Genomic DNA, 21,208 nt, shown 5'->3' on the forward strand with positions numbered 1-21,208 from the left:
CATCATCGAATCCACCCTCACGTCCTCCATCACAGTCTGGTTCGCTGCGGCCACGGCCAGAGACAAGGCCAAGCTGCAACGCGTCATCCACTCAGCAGAGAAGGTGATCGGCTGCCACCTCCCGTCTCTCCAGGAGCTGCACATCTCCAGGACCTGGAGGCGGGCAGCCAGGATTGTAGCCAACCCCTCTCATCCAGGACATAATCTCTTTCGGCCCCTCCCTTCTGGCAAGAGGCTCCGGTCCATCAGGACCAGGACCTCGCGCCACAAGAACAGCTTCTTCCCCACTGCAGTCAGCCTGCTGAACAGTACCCCAACTCCCCCAGGTGACCCCCCCTCCCCCCCCCGCCCACCAAAGGACTGTCGGTGCCACTTACAGGCCCCACCATCCCAGCCCATCTGTGCTCCCACTTTAATTCACCTTACTCTACTGTATATAGTGTGTTGTTGTTGTTAACTTAATTTTTAACTTATTCTTAATTGCACTATACACCAAGTCAAATTCCTCGTTTTGTAAAGTGCGCTCTACTGAACCTGGCAATAAAACTTTTTCTGATTTCTGATTCTGATTCTATTAATCATTGTTTTTTATTCATTCAAAATGCAATTAAATCAATATTTTATCTTTTTTCTTTTCCTTTTTCTTTTTTTTTATCTCTTATATCCTTTTTTATAATCAATGTTTGAACTTCTTTTCCTTTCTATTGTCATGGTTTCAGTTTGTTGTCTTGTTTTTCGCTTTAGTTCTTGTTCTGTCTTGTTTGGTTCTGTTTCCTGTTTTATTTTGAAAGGTTTCCTGTCTTGTCATGTTTCTTGAGTTTTACTTCCTTTGGTCCCCATCTGCCCTAATCGTGTTCACCTGTGTCTTGTCTGCCCTGTCTGTATATAAGTCTTGTCTCTGCCTTCCTCCTGTGCTGGTCCATTAACTTCTGCTCATGTTGATCACGTCTTCTTGTCTGGCGTCCATGTCCCTTGCCATGCCACAGTAAGTTTTTGTTTTTAGTTTTGTCATCCTGCTCTGCAGCGCTTTTTGTTAGTTAAATAAACCCACTTGCCCTGAACCCGTTTGCCTCCCGTCTCTGCGCCTGGGTCCTACCTGCTGTCGAGCCTCCCCCCCACACGACATCTATACATCCAATGAAATTAAACTACAAATCAACAAACACAACTGATAACAAATGTCTCTAAAAAATGATGTGTATATTTGCAGAACCTTAAAAACACCAAACAAATAACAAATGCTTCCCAATTAAAGCACAAAAAATGGAACACAAAATGTAAAACCCAAGTTAGAAATTGCAATTTTAAAAAGATACTTTTTTCAGCAGCTTTTCAAAATCAATCACCAATTCTACTCTTCTGTGGATGAAACAAAGAACTCCAGAACAATGAAGCCATTTCTCTAAGTCTCTCTCACCTTCAGTTTTAAACAAGGTCTGTGAAAATCCACCATACATTGGTCACATGAACTCAGAGACCTGCTAAAAGTGCACAATTGTAAAAGCTCTTTTATATAGACAACTGTTTGTTTGCTTAGAGCTCTAAATATAAAAAAAAAATGCTTTTCTATCACCTAGACACAGATGGAGAACCATATCAACTGGATTAATAACAGGGTGGCATGTTTAGGTTTAAACTTACATCAAAAGACAACATGAAGCTGTCCATCACATTTTTGACCTAAACATGTAAACACATCCTTGGCTCTGCGGTTAGGAAATGGTATTTGGGAATCTCTTTATACCAGGAGCCAGCCTGGCCATTGGAACATCGCCACAGTGCCCATCCAGACTGGGACAGCAACGGGGTCCACTTCAGAGCCGTGAGCTGCTGTGTTTAACTCTAGCTGTCCCAGCAAGGGAAACAACTGCAGCAACATCCACTGACCAAGCTGACAAGCCCTGGCAGAAAAGATCCCCACAAGAAAAACACTGGCTCAGGCAGGCTGGTCAAAAAAAAATAGTTTTGCCATTGTCTTGCAGCTCGCAGATCAAGTGGTTTAGTTTTCCAGTAATGTCAGTCAAGAATGCAAGTTCAGATTCACAATGTTCATATTCACCATATTCAACAGACATCTCCTCCAATAGCACCTTAAAAATCCTGTGCTGTTTTGCTTTGCAGCTGAGGTTGTTTACGATTTTCAGAATAAGAGTCATTATATGTCCAGAGCCAATCACTTCTGCACATAAGGCCTGCTGGTGAATGACGCAGCAGTAATGCAGACATTTTGGAAAGTCTGGGTCAGCTTTACAGTGAGTGATGAAACCTGTTTGTCTATTGATCATAGCAGGAGTCCCATCTGCAGTCACTGCTACCAGCTTTTCTAATTGTACCTTTTTCTGCACAAAAACTCCTTCACCGTGTTATACATTTCAACTCCTCTTGTAGTTGTCTGTTAGGGCAGATGTGTCAGGAGTTCTTCTCTTGTGGAAACCAAAAGCTATGCTGTACTGTTGCCGTCCACAGACTCATCACACTGGACGTTAACCACCTGCACTTTGGAAGATCCCGGTCCAGCTAATTGGCCAAGTTATCAGACATAGCTGACACTCATCTAGACATTGTAGTGGAAATTGAATGAGTTCTATTGTTCTCATCCTTAGGGACAGTGATAGCAATTATCATCATTGCTTGAATTTTTTTCATGCTATATGCAAAAGTCTTTGTCCCTTAAGGCAACAGATTACAGCCCCCCCCCCAGGCTGCTGTCGTATTAACATTAGCTTGGAGCTCCAGAATGGACAAGAAAAAACGACGAGAATGGCTCGAGCAGGGCGTTGCTCACGGGGCGGTCGCTCGTGCCATGCGGTCGCACGTGCTCGGGCCCGCTAAATGCTACTTGTAGCTTTAATTATTATTATTCTTTTTCTTCCGACGGAAGAGTCGCCTTTTTGAGGCCTTTAACATACCCCAAAACTCACCAAATTTGGCACACACATCAGGAGTCGCGAAAAATTTCGTATTTTACAGGAGATTGGCATGGGCGCAAAAAAACGGCTCGACAGCGCCACCTTAAGTGACATTTGTCCCGAGCCCCCGCATATGCTTTGACATACAAGCTTGATCTTTTCAGGACATGTTCATCAGATAGAAACCTACAAAAAAGTCTCTTGGTACCAAGCTGTCAGTCGCACAGGAAGTCTGCTATATTGGTGTCAATATGTCATTTTTGCTCTATTTTGGACATTTGTAGGCCTCCTTCTAGAACGAACTCCTCCTAGAGATTTATGAATAATGACTCCAAACTTTAATTTTGTAAACTAGACCCATGTCCGATGTTAAATTGCGAAGCTTTAAAGGTATTACGGATGTTTGTGACCGTGGCGGCGCGTCGAACTTGGAGGTCATTTTGAAAACACGCCATGAAAAGAAAAATGGCCATTACTCAGCCATGCAAAATCCAATCTGATCCAAAGTTGATATGCATGATTGTAGTCTGACTCTGAACACATCAGCAGTGAAAAAATCTGGAAAAGGTGTAGCGCCACCTGCTGGCAAGATGAAATGACATGTTTTACTTGGAGCATCACTGCTCCGAGTAGGATGAGCCGACACACCTGAAAATGACATCCACCTGTTGAAAAGCCATTGAAGTTTACCCTGACAAAAAACCATAACTTTCAATGCGGGGGTGTGGTCGTGACAGAGCGGCAAAGTTGGGCGTCTCGCCATGCACACAAAAGTTGCTCTCACGTGCACATTCCTTGTCCAATCTCACTGAAATTCAATGGATATGATGAGGCTTCTATTCTGAACCCATGGATATGACAATCTTGGACGAGCTCTATAGCGCCACCTAGTTATTGCATTGGGCACATTCTGCCCTGCATTTTCTCTTTGCTTTGTCCGATGTGCATGAAATTAAAACTGGAGATACTCAGAAGGGTCCTCTCTCATAATCTGAAGTTTCATGGGTGTACACCTGACGGTGCCTGCGTAACAGGAAGTGGTCGATTATGTGCACCCAAATAATAGAAATTTATTATAAATCAGCCGTTTGTCTCAGGAAGCTGAGATTTCAGAATTAGATGCCTTTAATAACCTCCAGCTTTGATATGTAACACAATAGGGTCTATGGGAAACTTCATACCTCTTTTTTTCCTATGCAATTTTGGACTGAACAAAGATTTTTAGCATAAATTCTGTTTAGGTTATCAGCACCAAAGACTACACTAGAATAGGCATTTATGTGCTACTGCTTCCTAAAAAAATTCAGAATGATTGAAGTTACAGGTGACATCTTAGAGAGCATTACATCCAAAAAGGTCCGAAAACGTCTTTTTAGGCAAAACTACAAACACCTATTTTTTTTCATAACTTAATCATCATATATCAACACCATTTATTTTTTTAAATGTAGGGATCTGTGTTTGCTGCCTTCCATATTTTTTTCAGAAGTCCAGGTGAAACAGATGATTTAAAAAAAATCCTGATTCATCCCAAAACCTGTGCTTTTTCCGTCTGGACTCCAAACAAGTGTGTTTTAAAATTACTTATGCTTCAAATATCCACACCAAGTTTCACACGCATATAGCTGAACATGTCTAAATACTTCTTGAATATTCTTTACAGATATAAAATGAACTGGTCAACTGTAGGATGTCATTTCCTCTTACATGCATCAGTCTTTTCCTCATGCTGCAGCCTGCTCCTCAATCTGCCCTGTTGCTGGAGTCAAATTTCACCCCCCCCCCCCCCCCCCCACACACACACACACAAACACCAGCTGCCTCTTCATATGCTAACTAACCCAGAAGTGAGGTGACAATAGTTTAGACACAAGAGGGAGGGCAGACTGCTTTTTCATTTGTTTTGTATGTCTTTCATAGATTTTTATGAATAATCATTGCTTTTCTAGTCATGTAAAATGCAATTAACTTAATATTTTATCTTTTTTTTTTTACAAACAAAACATATGAATGTCCTCCAAAACAAAACCCAACTCTCAGTACAGTTCTACAGATGTAACATAAGACTTAGACAGTAAATGTCTCTTTTATCCTTTTTTAATCAATGCTGCTACTTCTTTTCCTTAATATAAATCCAATGAAATTAAACTACAAAACCAAAAAACACAACCTATAGCAAATTTCTCTAAATAAATTATGTGTATATACAATATGTAGCACTTTTAAACAAAATAATAACAAATCCTTCCAATACAAGCACAGAAAAATGGAACACAAAATTTAAAACCCAAATTTGAAATGGCAATTTTAAAAAGATAATTTTTTCAGCCTGCTAAAAGTGCACAATTGTAAAAGCTCTTTTATATAGACAACTGTTTGGTTGCTTAGAGCTCTAAATATAAAAACAATGCCTTTATGGACGTGGCACGGATGGCACGGATGTTCAGCAGGGTAAACCCCAGGAAAGCGGCGGGACCTGATGGAGTTCCCGGAAAGGTTCTGCGGGCCTGCGCCGATCAACTCTCCCAGGTCTTCACAAAAATCTTCAACCTGTCGCTAGCTCAGGCTTTCATCCCTGCTTGCCTGAAGTCATCCACTATCATCCCGATACCCAAAAAGTCCTCATCCACAGCCTTCCTCACGGACTTCCGCCCAGTTGCACTCACTGCTGTCATCACAAAGTGTCTGGAGCGGCTGCTCCTGGGACACATCAAAGACTCCCTCCCTCCAATCTTCGTCCCCCACCAGTTTGCTTACAAAGCAAACAGATCAACGGATGATGCCATTTCCATCACCCTCCACACTGCGCTGAGCCACCTGGAACACAGAGACACCTACGCCAGGATGCTCTTTGTGGACTATAGCTCAGCCTTTAACACAATCATTAGTGACATTCTGGTCAACAAACTGTCTGAACTAGGACTCCACCCACTCACCTGCACATGGATCAAGGACTTCCTGACAAACAGACCACAGACAGTCAAACTTGACCCCCACCTCTCCTCCACCCGGACGCTGAGCACAGGCTCCACACAGGGATGTGTGCTGAGTCCTCTGCTGTACACACTCTACACAGCAGACTGCAGACCAGCCCACACCAGCAACACCGTGGTGAAGTTTGCAGACGACACTACTGTGGTGGGGCTGATCTCTGGGGACGACGAGACGGCCTACAGAGACGAAGTCCTGAAACTCTCAAGGTGGTGTCAGGCTAATAACCTCATCCTGAACACCACCAAGACCAAGGAGATCATCCTGGACTTCAGAAAAAACAGAACAGATCCACCCCCACTCTACATCGATGGAAACTGTGTGGAGAGGGTCCACAGCTTCACCCTCCTGGGCACCACCATCTCTGCTGACCTCACGTGGTCTAACAACACCATGACTGTCATCAGGAAGGCCCAGCAACGCCTGCACTTCCTGAGAAAACTTAGGAGGAACGACGTCAGCCAGGAGCTGCTGGTAACGTTCTACCGCTCAACCATTGAGAGCATTCTGTCCTATGGCATCACAGTGTGGTTTTCCCACTGCACTGAAGCAGAACGGCAGAGTCTCCAGAGAGTGGTAAAGACAGCGCAGAGGATCATCGGCTGCCCCCTCCCCTCACTGAAGGACATTTACCAGTCTCGCTGCCTCAGCAGAGTGACTAGCATCACCACTAACTCCACCCATTCTGCTTTCCCTCTGTTTGAACTGCTGCCCTCTGGAAGGAGGTACAGGTCCATCAGAACCAGGACAAACAGACTAAGAAACAGCTTTTTTCCATAGGCAATTATCATACGGAATGCACATACGTCCACCAACCACACCTCACTCTAATTTTACTACAATGCGTGCAATATCCTGACTGTCTAACCGGGTCACTGTGCAATAACTTGATATTTATTAAGCTGTGCTCACAGCAACTCATGTAATTCCATTCTATTTTATTCACAAATATTTAATATTTAACAGTTTCTGTCCATATTGTTCATTTTTTGTTAAGAGTTGTAAATACAGTATTTCTTTTTCTATTCTATTTTTATTTTTATTTTATGTAACTCCTTCACTCCAAGGCTGCTGCAATTTCATTGTATCCCCATGTACAATGACAATAAACGATTCTGATTCTGATTATATCACTTAGACACAGATGGAGAACCATATCAACTGGATTGGTAACAGCAACAACCACCGACCAAGCCGGCAAGCCCTGGCAGAAAAGATCCCCACAAGAAACACTGCAGGCTGTTCCATAAAAAATATAGTTTTACCATTGCCTTGCAGATCACAGTTGAAGTGGTTTAGTTTTCCTAAAAAAATTCAGAATGATTGAAGTTACAGGTGAACTTTTAGACAGCATTTCATCCAAAAAGGTCCGAAAACGTCTTTTTAGGCAAAACTGCAAACACCTATTTTTTTGCATAACTTATCTTTCAAATATCAACACAAAAAAATTAAAAACGGTAGGGATCTGTGTTTGCTGCCTTCCATATTTTTTTCAGACTTAAAAGTGTAACAGATGATTTATAAAAAATCCTTTTTCATCCAAAAACCTGTGTTAAATCTGTCTAGACTCCAAACAAACATTTTTTTATGGTAACTTATGTTTCAACAATCGACACCAATTTTCACAAGCCTATAGCTGAACATGTCCCATAGCTCCCTGAATATTTTCATAGATATAAAATGAACTGGTCATTGTAACATCTAGCATTCTAACATCTAACATCTTACATGTCAAAGCCTCTCTCAGCCTGGCTCTACTGAAGGAGTCGTGTTACAACCCCGCCCCCTCCTGCTGGGACCCCATCTCCTATGTAAATTAGCAAGCAGTGAACAGAGAGATGAGGAGTAAGAATGGCCATTACTCAGGCATGCATAATCCAAAGACAGCCAGTTAAACACTGAAAGACATATGTTTTCGGTATGTCTTTCATACATCTTTAGTATTAAAAACTCTCCCAGATGAATGTGCCTGACTCCACCTGCAGGTGGATCACAGACTTCCTGACGGACAGACAGCAGTATGTGAGGCTGGGGAAGCTCGTCTCAGATACTCGGACCACAAGCACCGGATCCCCCCAGGGCTGTGTCCTTTCACCCCTGTTACTCTCCCTGTACACAAACAGCTGCACAGCTGGTCACCTGTCTGTCAAACTCCTGAAGTTTGCTGACGACACCACACTCATCGGCCTCATCTCTGACGGAGATGAGTCGGCCTACAGGAGTGAAATAGCCAGGCTGGTGTCATAGTGCAGCGCTAACAACCTAGAGCTTAATGCTCTGAAGACAGTGGAGATGACAGTGGACTTCAGGAAGGCCCCAGCCCCCCTCCCCCCTGTCATCCTCTGTGACTCCCCGGTGACCTCTGTGGAGTCCTTCTGCTTCCTGGGAACCATCATCAGCCAGGACCTCAAGTGGGAGCAGAACATCAGCTCCATCACTAAGAAGGTCCAGCAGAGGATGTACTTCCTGAGGCAGCTGAAGAAGTTTCACCTCCCTGAAAAGATGCTGGTAGACTTTTACACCGCCATCATCGAATCCACCCTCACGTCCTCCATCACAGTCTGGTTCGCTGCGGCCACAGCCAGAGACAAGGCCAAGCTGCAACGCGTCATCCACTCAGCAGAGAAGGTGATCGGCTGCCACCTCCCGTCTCTCCAGGAGCTGCACATCTCCAGGACCTGGAGGCGGGCAGCCAGGATTGTAGCCAACCCCTCTCATCCAGGACATAATCTCTTTCGGCCCCTCCCTTCTGGCAAGAGGCTCCGGTCCATCAGGACCAGGACCTCGCGCCACAAGAACAGCTTCTTCCCCACTGCAGTCAGCCTGCTGAACAGTACCCCAACTCCCCCAGCTGACCCTCCCCCCGCCCACCAAAGGACTGTCGGTGCCACTTACAGGCCCCACCATCCCATCTTTTTTCTTTTCCTTTTTCTTTTTTTTTTATCTCTTATATCCTTTTTTATAATCAATGTTCGAACTTCTTTTCCTTTCTATTGTCATGGTTTCAGTTTGTTGTCTTGTTTTTCGCTTTAGTTCTTGTTCTGTCTTGTTTGGTTCTGTTTCCTGTTTTATTTTGAAAGGTTTCCTGTCTTGTCATGTTTCTTGAGTTTTACTTCCTTTGGTCCCCATCTGCCCTAATCGTGTTCACCTGTGTCTTGTCTGCCCTGTCTGTATATAAGTCTTGTCTCTGCCTTCCTCCTGTGCTGGTCCATTAACTTCTGCTCATGTTGATCATGTCTTCTTGTCTGGCGTCCATGTCCCTTGCCATGCCACAGTAAGTTTTTGTTTTTAGTTTTGTCATCCTGCTCTGCAGCGCTTTTTGTTAGTTAAATAAACCCACTTGCCCTGAACCCGTTTGCCTCCCGTCTCTGCGCCTGGGTCCTACCTGCTCTCGAGCCTCCCCCCCACACGACATCTATACATCCAATGAAATTAAACTACAAATCAACAAACACAACTGATAACAAATGTCTCTAAAAAATGATGTGTATATTTGCAGAACCTTAAAAACACCAAACAAATAACAAATGCTTCCCAAATAAAGCACAAAAAATGGAACACAAAATGTAAAACCCAAGTTAGAAATTGCAATTTGAAAAAGATACTTTTTTCAGCAGCTTTTCAAAATCAATCACCAATTCTACTCTTCTGTGGATGAAACAAAGAACTCCAGAACAATGAAGCCATTTCTCTAAGTCTCTCTCACCTTCAGTTTTAAACAAGGTCTGTGAAAATCCACCATACATTGGTCACATGAACTCAGAGACCTGCTAAAAGTGCACAATTGTAAAAGCTCTTTTATATAGACAACTGTTTGTTTGCTTAGAGCTCTAAATATAAAAAAAAAATGCTTTTCTATCACCTAGACACAGATGGGGAACCATATCAACTGGATTAATAACAGGGTGGCATGTTTAGGTTTAAACTTACATCAATAGACAACATGAAGCTGTCCATCACATTTTTGACCTAAACATGTAAACACATCCTTGGCTCTGCGGTTAGGAAATGGCATTTGGGAATCTCTTTATACCAGGAGCCAGCCTGGCCATTGGAACATCGCCACAGTGCCCATCCAGACTGGGACAGCAACGGGGTCCACTTCAGAGCCGTGAGCTGCTGTGTTTAACTCCAGCTGTCCCAGCAAGGGAGACAACTGCAGCAACATCCACTGACCAAGCTGACAAGCCCTGGCAGAAAAGATCCCCACAAGAAAAACACTGGCTAAGGCAGGCTGGTCAAAAAAAAATAGTTTTGCCATTGTCTTGCAGCTCACAGATCAAGTGGTTTAGTTTTCCAGTAATGTCAGTCAAGAATGCAAGTTCAGATTCACAATGTTCATATTCACCATATTCAACAGACATCTCCTCCAATAGCACCTTAAAAATCCTGTGCTGTTTTGCTTTGCAGCTGAGGTTGTTTACGATTTTCAGAATAAGAGTCATTATATGTCCAGAGCCAATCACTTCTGCACATAAGGCCTGCTGGTGAATGACGCAGCAGTAATGCAGACATTTTGGAAAGTCTGGGTCAGCTTTACAGTGAGTGATGAAACCTGTTTGTCTATTGATCATAGCAGGAGTCCCATCTGCAGTCACTGCTACCAGCTTTTCTAATTGTACCTTTTTCTGCACAAAAACTCCTTCACCGTGTTATACATTTCAACTCCTCTTGTAGTTGTCTGTTAGGGCAGATGTGTCAGGAGTTCTTCTCTTGTGGAAACCAAAAGCTATGCTGTACTGTTGCCGTCCACAGACTCATCACACTGGACGTTAACCACCTGCACTTTGCAAGATCCCGGTCCAGCTAATTGGCCAAGTTATCAGACATAGCTGACACTCATCTAGACATTGTAGTGGAAATTGAATGAGTTCTATTGTTCTCATCCTTAGGGACAGTGATAGCAATTATCATCATTGCTTGAATTTTTTTCATGCTATATGCAAAAGTCTTTGTCCCTTAAGGCAACAGATTACAGCCCCCCCCCCCAGGCTGCTGTCGTATTAACAATAGCTTGGAGCTCCAGAATGGACAAGAAAAAACGACGAGAATGGCTCGAGCAGGGCGTTGCTCACGGGGCGGTCGCTCGTGCCATGCGGTCGCACGTGCTCGGGCCCGCTAAATGCTACTTGTAGCTTTAATTATTATTTTTCTTCCGCCGGAAGAATCACATTTTTGAGGCCTTTAACATACCCCAAAACTCACCAAATTTGGCACACACATCAGGGGTCGCGAAAAATTTCGTATTTTATGAGAAATTGGCATGGGTGCGCAAAAATGGCTCGACAGCGCCACCTACAGTGACTTTTGTCCCGACGCCCCGCATACGCTTTAACGTAAAAGCTTGATTTTTACAGGGCATGTTCTTCCGATGGAGACCTACAAAAAAGTCTGAAAGGACCCACCTGTCACTCGCACAGGAAGTCTGATATTTTGATGACAATATGTCATTTTTGCTGTATTTTGGTCATTTGCAGGCCTCGCTCTAGAACGAACTCCTCCTAGAGATTTGAGAGTAATGACTCCAAACTTTGGTTTTGTAAACTAGACACATGTCCGATGTTAAATTGCAAAGCTTTTAAGTTTTTATGGATGTTTGTGACCATGGCGGCGCGTCAAAATTGGAGGTCGTTTCGAAAACACGCCATGAAAAGAAAAATGGCCATTACTCAGCCATGCATAATCCAATCTGATCCAAAATTGATGTGCATGATTGTAGTCTGACTCTGAACACATCTGCAGTGAAAAAATCTGGAAAAAGTGTAGCGCCACCTGCTGGCAAGAGGAAATGACATGTTTTACTTGGAGCATCACTACTCCGAGTAGGATGAGCCGACACACCTGAAAATGACGTCCACCTGTTGAAAAGCCATTGAAGTTTACTCTGACAAAAAACCATAACTTTCAATGCGGGGGTGTGGTCGTGACAGAGCGGCAAAGTTGGGCATCTCGCTATGCACACAAAAGTTGCTCTCACGTGCACATTCCTTGTCCAATCTCACTGAAATTCAATGGATATGATGAAGCTTCTATTCTGAACCCATGGATATGACAATCTTGGACGAGCTCTATAGCGCCACCTAGTTATTGCATTGGGCACATTCTGCCCTGTATTTTCTCTTTGCTTTGTCCGATGTGCATGAAATTAAAACTGGAGATACTCAGAAGGGTCCTCTCTCATCATGTAAAGTTTCATGGGTGTACACCTGACGGTGCCTGCGTAACAGGAAGTGGTCGATTATGTGCACCCAAATAATAGAAATTTATTATAAATCAGCCGTTTGTCTCAGGAAGCTGAGATTTCAGAATTAGATGCCTTTAATAACCTCCAGCTTTGATATGTAACACTATAGGGTCTACGAGAAACTTCATCACTTGATTTTTTTAATGAAATTTTGGACTGAACAAAGATTTTTAGCATAAATTCTGTTTAGGTTATCAGCACCAAGAATTCAACTTTCATAGGCATTTATGTGCTACTGCTTCCTAAAAAAATTCAGAATGATTGAAGTTACAGGTGACATCTTAGAGAGCATTACATCCAAAAAGGTCCGAAAACGTCTTTTTAGGCAAAACTACAAACACCTATTTTTTTTCATAACTTAATCATCATATATCAACACCATTTATTTTTTTAAATGTAGGGATCTGTGTTTGCTGCCTTCCATATTTTTTTCAGAAGTCCAGGTGAAACAGATGATTTTAAAAAAATCCTGATTCATCCCAAAACCTGTGCTTTTTCCGTCTGGACTCCAAACAAGTGTGTTTTAAAATTACTTATGCTTCAAATATCCACACCAAGTTTCACACGCATATAGCTGAACATGTCTAAATGCTTCTTGAATATTCTTTACAGATATAAAATGAACTGGTCAACTGTAGGATGTCATTTCCTCTTACATGCTTAAGTCTTTTCCTCATGCTGCAGCCTGCTCCTCAATCATCCCTGTTGCTGGAGTCAAATTTCCCCCCCCCCCCCCCCCACACACACACACACACACACCAGCTGCCAGTTCATATGCTAACTAACCCAGAAGTGAGGTGACAAGAGTTTAGACACAAGAGGGAGGGCAGACTGCTTTTTCATTTGTTTTGTATGTCTTTCATAGATTTTTATGAATAATCATTGCTTTTCTAGTCATGTAAAATGCAATTAACCTAATATTTTATCTTTTTTTTTTACAAACAAAACATATGAATGTGCTCCAAAACAAAACCCAACTCTCAGTACAGTTCTACAGATGTAACATAAGACTTAGACAGTAAATGTCTCTTTTATCCTTTTTTAATCAATGCTGCAACTTCTTTTCCTTAATATAAATCCAATGAAATTAAACTACAAAACCAAAAAACACAACGTATAGCAAATTTCTCTAAATAAATTATGTGTATATACAATATGTAGCACTTTTAAACAAAATAATAACAAATCCTTCCAATACAAGCACAGAAAAATGGAACACAAAATTTAAAACCCAAATTTGAAATGGCAATTTTAAAAAGATAATTTTTTCAGCCTGCTAAAAGTGCACAATTGTAAAAGCTCTTTTATATAGACAACTGTTTGGTTGCTTAGAGCTCTAAATATAAAAACAATGCCTTTATGGACGTGGCACGGATGGCACGGATGTTCAGCAGGGTAAACCCCAGGAAAGCGGCGGGACCTGATGGAGTTCCCGGAAAGGTTCTGCGGGCCTGCGCCGATCAACTCTCCCAGGTCTTCACAAAAATCTTCAACCTGTCGCTAGCTCAGGCTTTCATCCCTGCTTGCCTGAAGTCATCCACTATCATCCCGATACCCAAAAAGTCCTCATCCACAGCCTTCCTCACGGACTTCCGCCCAGTTGCACTCACTGCTGTCATCACAAAGTGTCTGGAGCGGCTGCTCCTGGGACACATCAAAGACTCCCTCCCTCCAATCTTCGTCCCCCACCAGTTTGCTTACAAAGCAAACAGATCAACGGATGATGCCATTTCCATCACCCTCCACATTGCGCTGAGCCACCTGGAACACAGAGACACCTACGCCAGGATGCTCTTTGTGGACTATAGCTCAGCCTTTAACACAATCATTCCTGACATTCTGGTCAACAAACTGTCTGAACTAGGACTCCACCCACTCACCTGCTCGTGGATCAAGGACTTCCTGACAAACAGACCACAGACAGTCAAACTTGACCCCCACCTCTCCTCCACCCGGACGCTGAGCACAGGCTCCACACAGGGATGTGTGCTGAGTCCTCTGCTGTATACACTGTACACAGCAGACTGCAGACCAGCCCACACCAGCAACACCGTGGTGAAGTTTGCAGACGACACTACTGTGGTGGGGCTGATCTCTGGGGACGACGAGACGGCCTACAGAGACGAAGTCCTGAAACTCTCAAGGTGGTGTCAGGCTAATAACCTCATCCTGAACACCACCAAGACCAAGGAGATCATCCTGGACTTCAGAAAAAACAGAACAGATCCACCCCCACTCTACATAGATGGAAACTGTGTGGAGAGGGTCCACAGCTTCACCCTCCTGGGCACCACCATCTCTGCTGACCTCACATGGTCTAACAACACCATGACTGTCATCAGGAAGGCCCAGCAACGCCTGCACTTCCTGAGAAAACTTAGGAGGAACGACGTCAGCCAGGAGCTGCTGGTAACGTTCTACCGCTCAACCATTGAGAGCATTCTGTCCTATGGCATCACAGTGTGGTTTTCCCACTGCACTGAAGCAGAACGGCAGAGTCTCCAGAGAGTGGTAAAGACAGCGCAGAGGATCATCGGCTGCCCCCTCCCCTCACTGAAGGACATTTACCAGTCTCGCTGCCTCAGCAGAGTGACTAGCATCACCACTAACTCCACCCATTCTGCTTTCCCTCTGTTTGAACTGCTGCCCTCTGGAAGGAGGTACAGGTCCATCAGAACCAGGACAAACAGACTAAGAAACAGCTTTTTTCCACAGGCAATTATCATACGGAATGCACATACGTCCACCAACCACACCTCACTCTAATTTTACTACAATGCGTGCAATATCCTGACTGTCTAACCGGGTCACTGTGCAATAACTTGATATTTATTAAGCTGTGCTCACAGCAACTCATGTAATTCCATTCTATTTTATTCACAAATATTTAATATTTAACAGTTTCTGTCCATATTGTTCATTTTTTGTTAAGAGTTGTAAATACAGTATTTCTTTTTCTATTCTATTTTTATTTTTATTTTATGTAACTCCTTCACTCCAAGGCTGCTGCAATTTCATTGTATCCCCATGTACAATGACAATAAACGATTCTGATTCTGATTATATCACTTAGACACAGATGGAGAACCATATCAACTGGATTGGTAACAGCAACAACCACCGACCAAGCCGGCAAGCCCTGGCAGAAAAGATCCCCACAAGAAACACTGCAGGCTGTTCCATAAAAAATATAGTTTTACCATTGCCTTGCAGATCACAGTTGAAGTGGTTTAGTTTTCCTAAAAAAATTCAGAATGATTGAAGTTACAGGTGAACTTTTAGACAACATTTGATCCAAAAAGGTCCGAAAACGTCTTTTTAGGCAAAACTGCAAACACCTATTTTTTTGCATAACTTATCTTTCAAATATCAGCACAAAAAAATTAAAAACGGTAGGGATCTGTGTTTGCTGCCTTCCATATTTTTTTCAGACTTAAAAGTGTAACAGATGATTTATAATAAATCCTTTTTCATCCAAAAACCTGTGTTAAATCTGTCTAGACTCTAAACAAACATTATTTTATGGTAACTTATGTTTCAACAATCGACACCAATTTTCACAGACCTATAGCTAAACATGTCCCATAGCTACCTGAATATTTTCATAGATATAAAATGAACTGGTCATTCTAACATCTAGCATTCTAACATCTAACATCTTACATGTCAAAGCCTCTCTCAGCCTGGCTCTGCTGAAGGAGTCGTGTTACAACCCCGCCCCCTCCTGCTGGGACCCCTGCTATGTAAATTAGCAAGCAGTGAACAGAGAGATGAGGAGTAAGAATGGCCATTACTCAGGCATGCATAATCCAAAGACAGCCAGTTAAACACTGAAAGACATATTTTTTCGGTATGTCTTTCATACATCTTTAGTATTAAAAACTCTCCAAGATGAATGTGCCTGACTCCACCTGCAGGTGGATCACAGACTTCCTGACGGACAGACAGCAGTATGTGAGGCTGGGGAAGCTCGTCTCAGATACTCGGACCACAAGCACCCGATCCCCCCAGGGCTGTGTCCTTTCACCCCTGTTACTCTCCCTGTACACAAACAGCTGCACAGCTGGTCACCTGTCTGTCAAACTCCTGAAGTTTGCTGACGACACCACACTCATCGGCCTCATCTCTGACGGAGATGAGTCGGCCTACAGGAGTGAAATAGCCAGGCTGGTGTCATAGTGCAGCGCTAACAACCTGGAGCTTAATGCTCTGAAGACAGTGGAGATGACAGTGGACTTCAGGAAGGCCCCAGCCCCCCTCCCCCCTGTCATCCTCTGTGACTCCCCGGTGACCTCTGTGGAGTCCTTCTGCTTCCTGGGAACCATCATCAGCCAGGACCTCAAGTGGGAGCAGAACATCAGCTCCATCACTAAGAAGGTCCAGCAGAGGATGTACTTCCTGAGGCAGCTGAAGAAGTTTCACCTCCCTGAAAAGATGCTGGTAGACTTTTACACCGCCATCATCGAATCCACCCTCACGTCCTCCATCACAGTCTGGTTCGCTGCGGCCACGGCCAGAGACAAGGCCAAGCTGCAACGCGTCCTCCACTCAGCAGAGAAGGTGATCGGCTGCCACCTCCCGTCTCTCCAGGAGCTGCACATCTCCAGGACCTGGAGGCGGGCAGCCAGGATTGTAGCCAACCCCTCTCATCCAGGACATAATCTCTTTCGGCCCCTCCCTTCTGGCAAGAGGCTCCGGTCCATCAGGACCAGGACCTCGCGCCACAAGAACAGCTTCTTCCCCACTGCAGTCAGCCTGCTGAACAGTACCCCAACTCCCCCAGGTGACCCCCCCCTCCCCCCCCCGCCCACCAAAGGACTGTCGGTGACACTTACAGGCCCCACCATCCCAGCCCATCTGTGCTCCCACTTTAATTCACTTTACTCTACTGTATATAGTGTGTTGTTGTTGTTAACTTAATTTTTAACTTATTCTTAATTGCACTATACACCAAGTCAAATTCCTCGTTTTGTAAAGTGCGCTCTACTGAACCTGGCAATAAAACTTTTTCTGATTTCTGATTCTATTAATCATTGTTTTTTATTCATTCAAAATGCAATTAAATCAATATTTTATCTTTTTTCTTTTCCTTTTTCTTTTTTTTTATCTCTTATATCCTTTTTTATAATCAATGTTTGAACTTCTTTTCCTTTCTATTGTCATGGTTTCAGTTTGTTGTCTTTTTTTTCGCTTTAGTTCTTGTTCTGTCTTGTTTGGTTCTGTTTCCTGTTTTATTTTGAAAGGTTTCCTGTCTTGTCATGTTTTTGAGTTTTACTTCCTTTGGTCCCCATCTGCCCTAATCGTGTTCACCTGTGTCTTGTCTGCCCTGTCTGTATATAAGTCTTGTCTCTGCCTTCCTCCTGTGCTGGTCCATTAACTTCTGCTCATGTTGATCACGTCTTCTTGTCTGGCGTCCATGTCCCTTGCCATGCCACAGTAAGTTTTTGTTTTTAGTTTTGTCATCCTGCTCTGCAGCGCTTTTTGTTAGTTAAATAAACCCACTTGCCCTGAACCCGTTTGCCTCCCGTCTCTGCGCCTGGGTCCTACCTGCTGTCGAGCCTCCCCCCCACACGACATCTATACATCCAATGAAATTAAACTACAAATCAACAAACACAACTGATAACAAATGTCTCTAAAAAATGATGTGTATATTTGCAGAACCTTAAAAACACCAAACAAATAACAAATGCTTCCCAAATAAAGCACAAAAAATGGAACACAAAATGTAAAACCCAAGTTAGAAATTGCAATTTGAAAAGATACTTTTTTCAGCAGCTTTTCAAAATCAATCACCAATTCTACTCTTCTGTGGATGAAACAAAGAACTCCAGAACAATGAAGCCATTTCTCTAAGTCTCTCTCACCTTCAGTTTTAAACAAGGTCTGTGAAAATCCACCATACATTGGTCACATGAACTCAGAGACCTGCTAAAAGTGCACAATTGTAAAAGCTCTTTTATATAGACAACTGTTTGTTTGCTTAGAGCTGTAAATATAAAAAAAAAATGCTTTTCTATCACCTAGACACAGATGGAGAACCATATCAACTGGATTAATAACAGGGTGGCATGTTTAGACAACATGAAGCTGTCCATCACATTTTTGACCTAAACATGTAAACACATCCTTGGCTCTGCGGTTAGGAAATGGTATTTGGGAATCTCTTTATACCAGGAGCCAGCCTGGCCATTGGAACATCGCCACAGTGCCCATCCAGACTGGGACAGCAACGGGGTCCACTTCAGAGCCGTGAGCTGCTGTGTTTAACTCCAGCTGTCCCAGCAAGGGAGACAACTGCAGCAACATCCACTGACCAAGCTGACAAGCCCTGGCAGAAAAGATCCCCACAAGAAAAACACTGGCTCAGGCAGGCTGGTCAAAAAAAAATAGTTTTGCCATTGTCTTGCAGCTCGCAGATCAAGTGGTTTAGTTTTCCAGTAATGTCAGTCAAGAATGCAAGTTCAGATTCACAATGTTCATATTCACCATATTCAACAGACATCTCCTCCAATAGCACCTTAAAAATCCTGTGCTGTTTTGCTTTGCAGCTGAGGTTGTTTACGATTTTCAGAATAAGAGTCATTATATGTCCAGAGCCAATCACTTCTGCACATAAGGCCTGCTGGTGAATGACGCAGCAGTAATGCAGACATTTTGGAAAGTCTGGGTCAGCTTTACAGTGAGTGATGAAACCTGTTTGTCTATTGATCATAGCAGGAGTCCCATCTGCAGTCACTGCTACCAGCTTTTCTAATTGTACCTTTTTCTGCACAAAAACTCCTTCACCGTGTTATACATTTCAACTCCTCTTGTAGTTGTCTGTTAGGGCAGATGTGTCAGGAGTTCTTCTCTTGTGGAAACCAAAAGCTATGCTGTACTGTTGCCGTCCACAGACTCATTACACTGGACGTTAACCACCTGCACTTTGCAAGATCCCGGTCCAGCTAATTGGCCAAGTTATCAGACATAGCTGACACTCATCTAGACATTGTAGTGGAAATTGAATGAGTTCTATTGTTCTCATCCTTAGGGACAGTGATAGCAATTATCATCATTGCTTGAATTTTTTTCATGCTATATGCAAAAGTCTTTGTCCCTTAAGGCAACAGATTACAGCCCCCCCCCCCCCCCCCCCCCCCCCAGGCTGCTGTCGTATTAACAATAGCTTGGAGCTCCAGAATGGACAAGAAAAAACGACGAGAATGGCTCGAGCAGGGCGTTGCTCACGGGGCGGTCGCTCGTGCCATGCGGTCGCACGTGCTCGGGCCCGCTAAATGCTACTTGTAGCTTTAATTATTATTATTCTTTTTCTTCCGACGGAAGAGTCACCTTTTTGAGGCCTTTAACATACCCCAAAACTCACCAAATTTGGCACACACATCAGGAGTCGCGAAAAATTTCGTATTTTACAGGAGATTGGCATGGGCGCACAAAAACGGCTCGACAGCGCCACCTACAGTGACATTTGTCCCGAGCCCCCGCATATGCTTTGACATACAAGCTTGATTTTTTCAGGACATGTTCATCAGACGGAAACCTACAAAAAAGTCTCTTGGTACCAAGCTGTCAGTCGCACAGGAAGTCTGCTATATTGGTGTCAATATGTCATTTTTGCTCTATTTTGGACATTTGTAGGCCTCCTTCTAGAACGAACTCCTCCTAGAGATTTATGAATAATGACTCCAAACTTTGGTTTTGTAAACTAAACACATGTCCGATGTTAAATTGCGAAGCTTTAAAGGTATTACGGATGTTTGTGACCGTGGCGGCGCGTCGAACTTGGAGGTCATTTCGAAAACACGCCATGAAAAGAAAAATGGCCATTACTCAGCCATGCAAAATCCAATCTGATCCAAAGTTGATATGCATGATTGTAGTCTGACTTTGAACACATCTGCAGTGAAAGAATCCGGAAAAAGTGTAGCGCCACCTGCTGGCAAGAGGAAATGACATGTTTTACTTGGAGCATCACTACTCCGAGTAGGATGAGCCGACACACCTGAAAATGACGTCCACCTGTTGAAAAGCCATTGAAGTTTACCCTGACAAAAAACCATAACTTTCAATGCGGGGGTGTGGTCGTGACAGAGCGGCAAAGTTGGGCATCTCGCTATGCACACAAAAGTTGCTCTCACGTGCACATTCCTTGTCCAATCTCACTGAAATTCAATGGATATGATGAAGCTTCTATTCTGAACCCATGGATATGACAATCTTGGACGAGCTCTATAGCGCCACCTAGTTATTGCATTGGGCACATTCTGCCCTGTATTTTCTCTTTGCTTTGTCCGATGTGCATGAAATTAAAACTGGAGATACTCAGAAGGGTCCTCTCTCATCATGTAAAGTTTCATGGGTTTACACCTGACGGTGCCTGCGTAACAGGAAGTGGTCGATTATGTGCACCCAAATAATAGAAATTTATTATAAATCAGCCGTTTGTCTCAGGAAGCTGAGATTTCAGAATTAGATGCCTTTAATAACCTCCAGCTTTGATATGTAACACTATAGGGTCTACGAGAAACTTCATCACTTGATTTTTTTAATGAAATTTTGGACTGAACAAAGATTTTTAGCATAAATTCTGTTTAGGTTATCAGCACCAAGAATTCAACTTTCATAGGCATTTATGTGCTACTGCTTCCTAAAAAAATTCAGAATGATTGAAGTTACAGGTGACATCTTAGAGAGCATTACATCCAAAAAGGTCCGAAAACGTCTTTTTAGGCAAAACTACAAACACCTATTTTTTTTCATAACTTAATCATCATATATCAACACCATTTATTTTTTTAAATGTAGGGATCTGTGTTTGCTGCCTTCCATATTTTTTTCAGAAGTCCAGGTGAAACAGATGATTTAAAAAAAATCCTGATTCATCCCAAAACCTGTGCTTTTTCCGTCTGGACTCCAAACAAGTGTGTTTTAAAATTACTTATGCTTCAAATATCCACACCAAGTTTCACACGCATATAGCTGAACATGTCTAGATGCTTCTTGAATATTCTTTACAGATATAAAATGAACTGGTCAACTGTAGGATGTCATTTCCTCTTACATG

Source organism: Oryzias latipes, chromosome 10 (genome assembly GCF_053564925.1).
Source record: "Oryzias latipes strain Hd-rR chromosome 10, Olatipes_Hd-rR_3.1".
Taxonomy (NCBI): Eukaryota; Metazoa; Chordata; class Actinopteri; order Beloniformes; family Adrianichthyidae; genus Oryzias; species Oryzias latipes.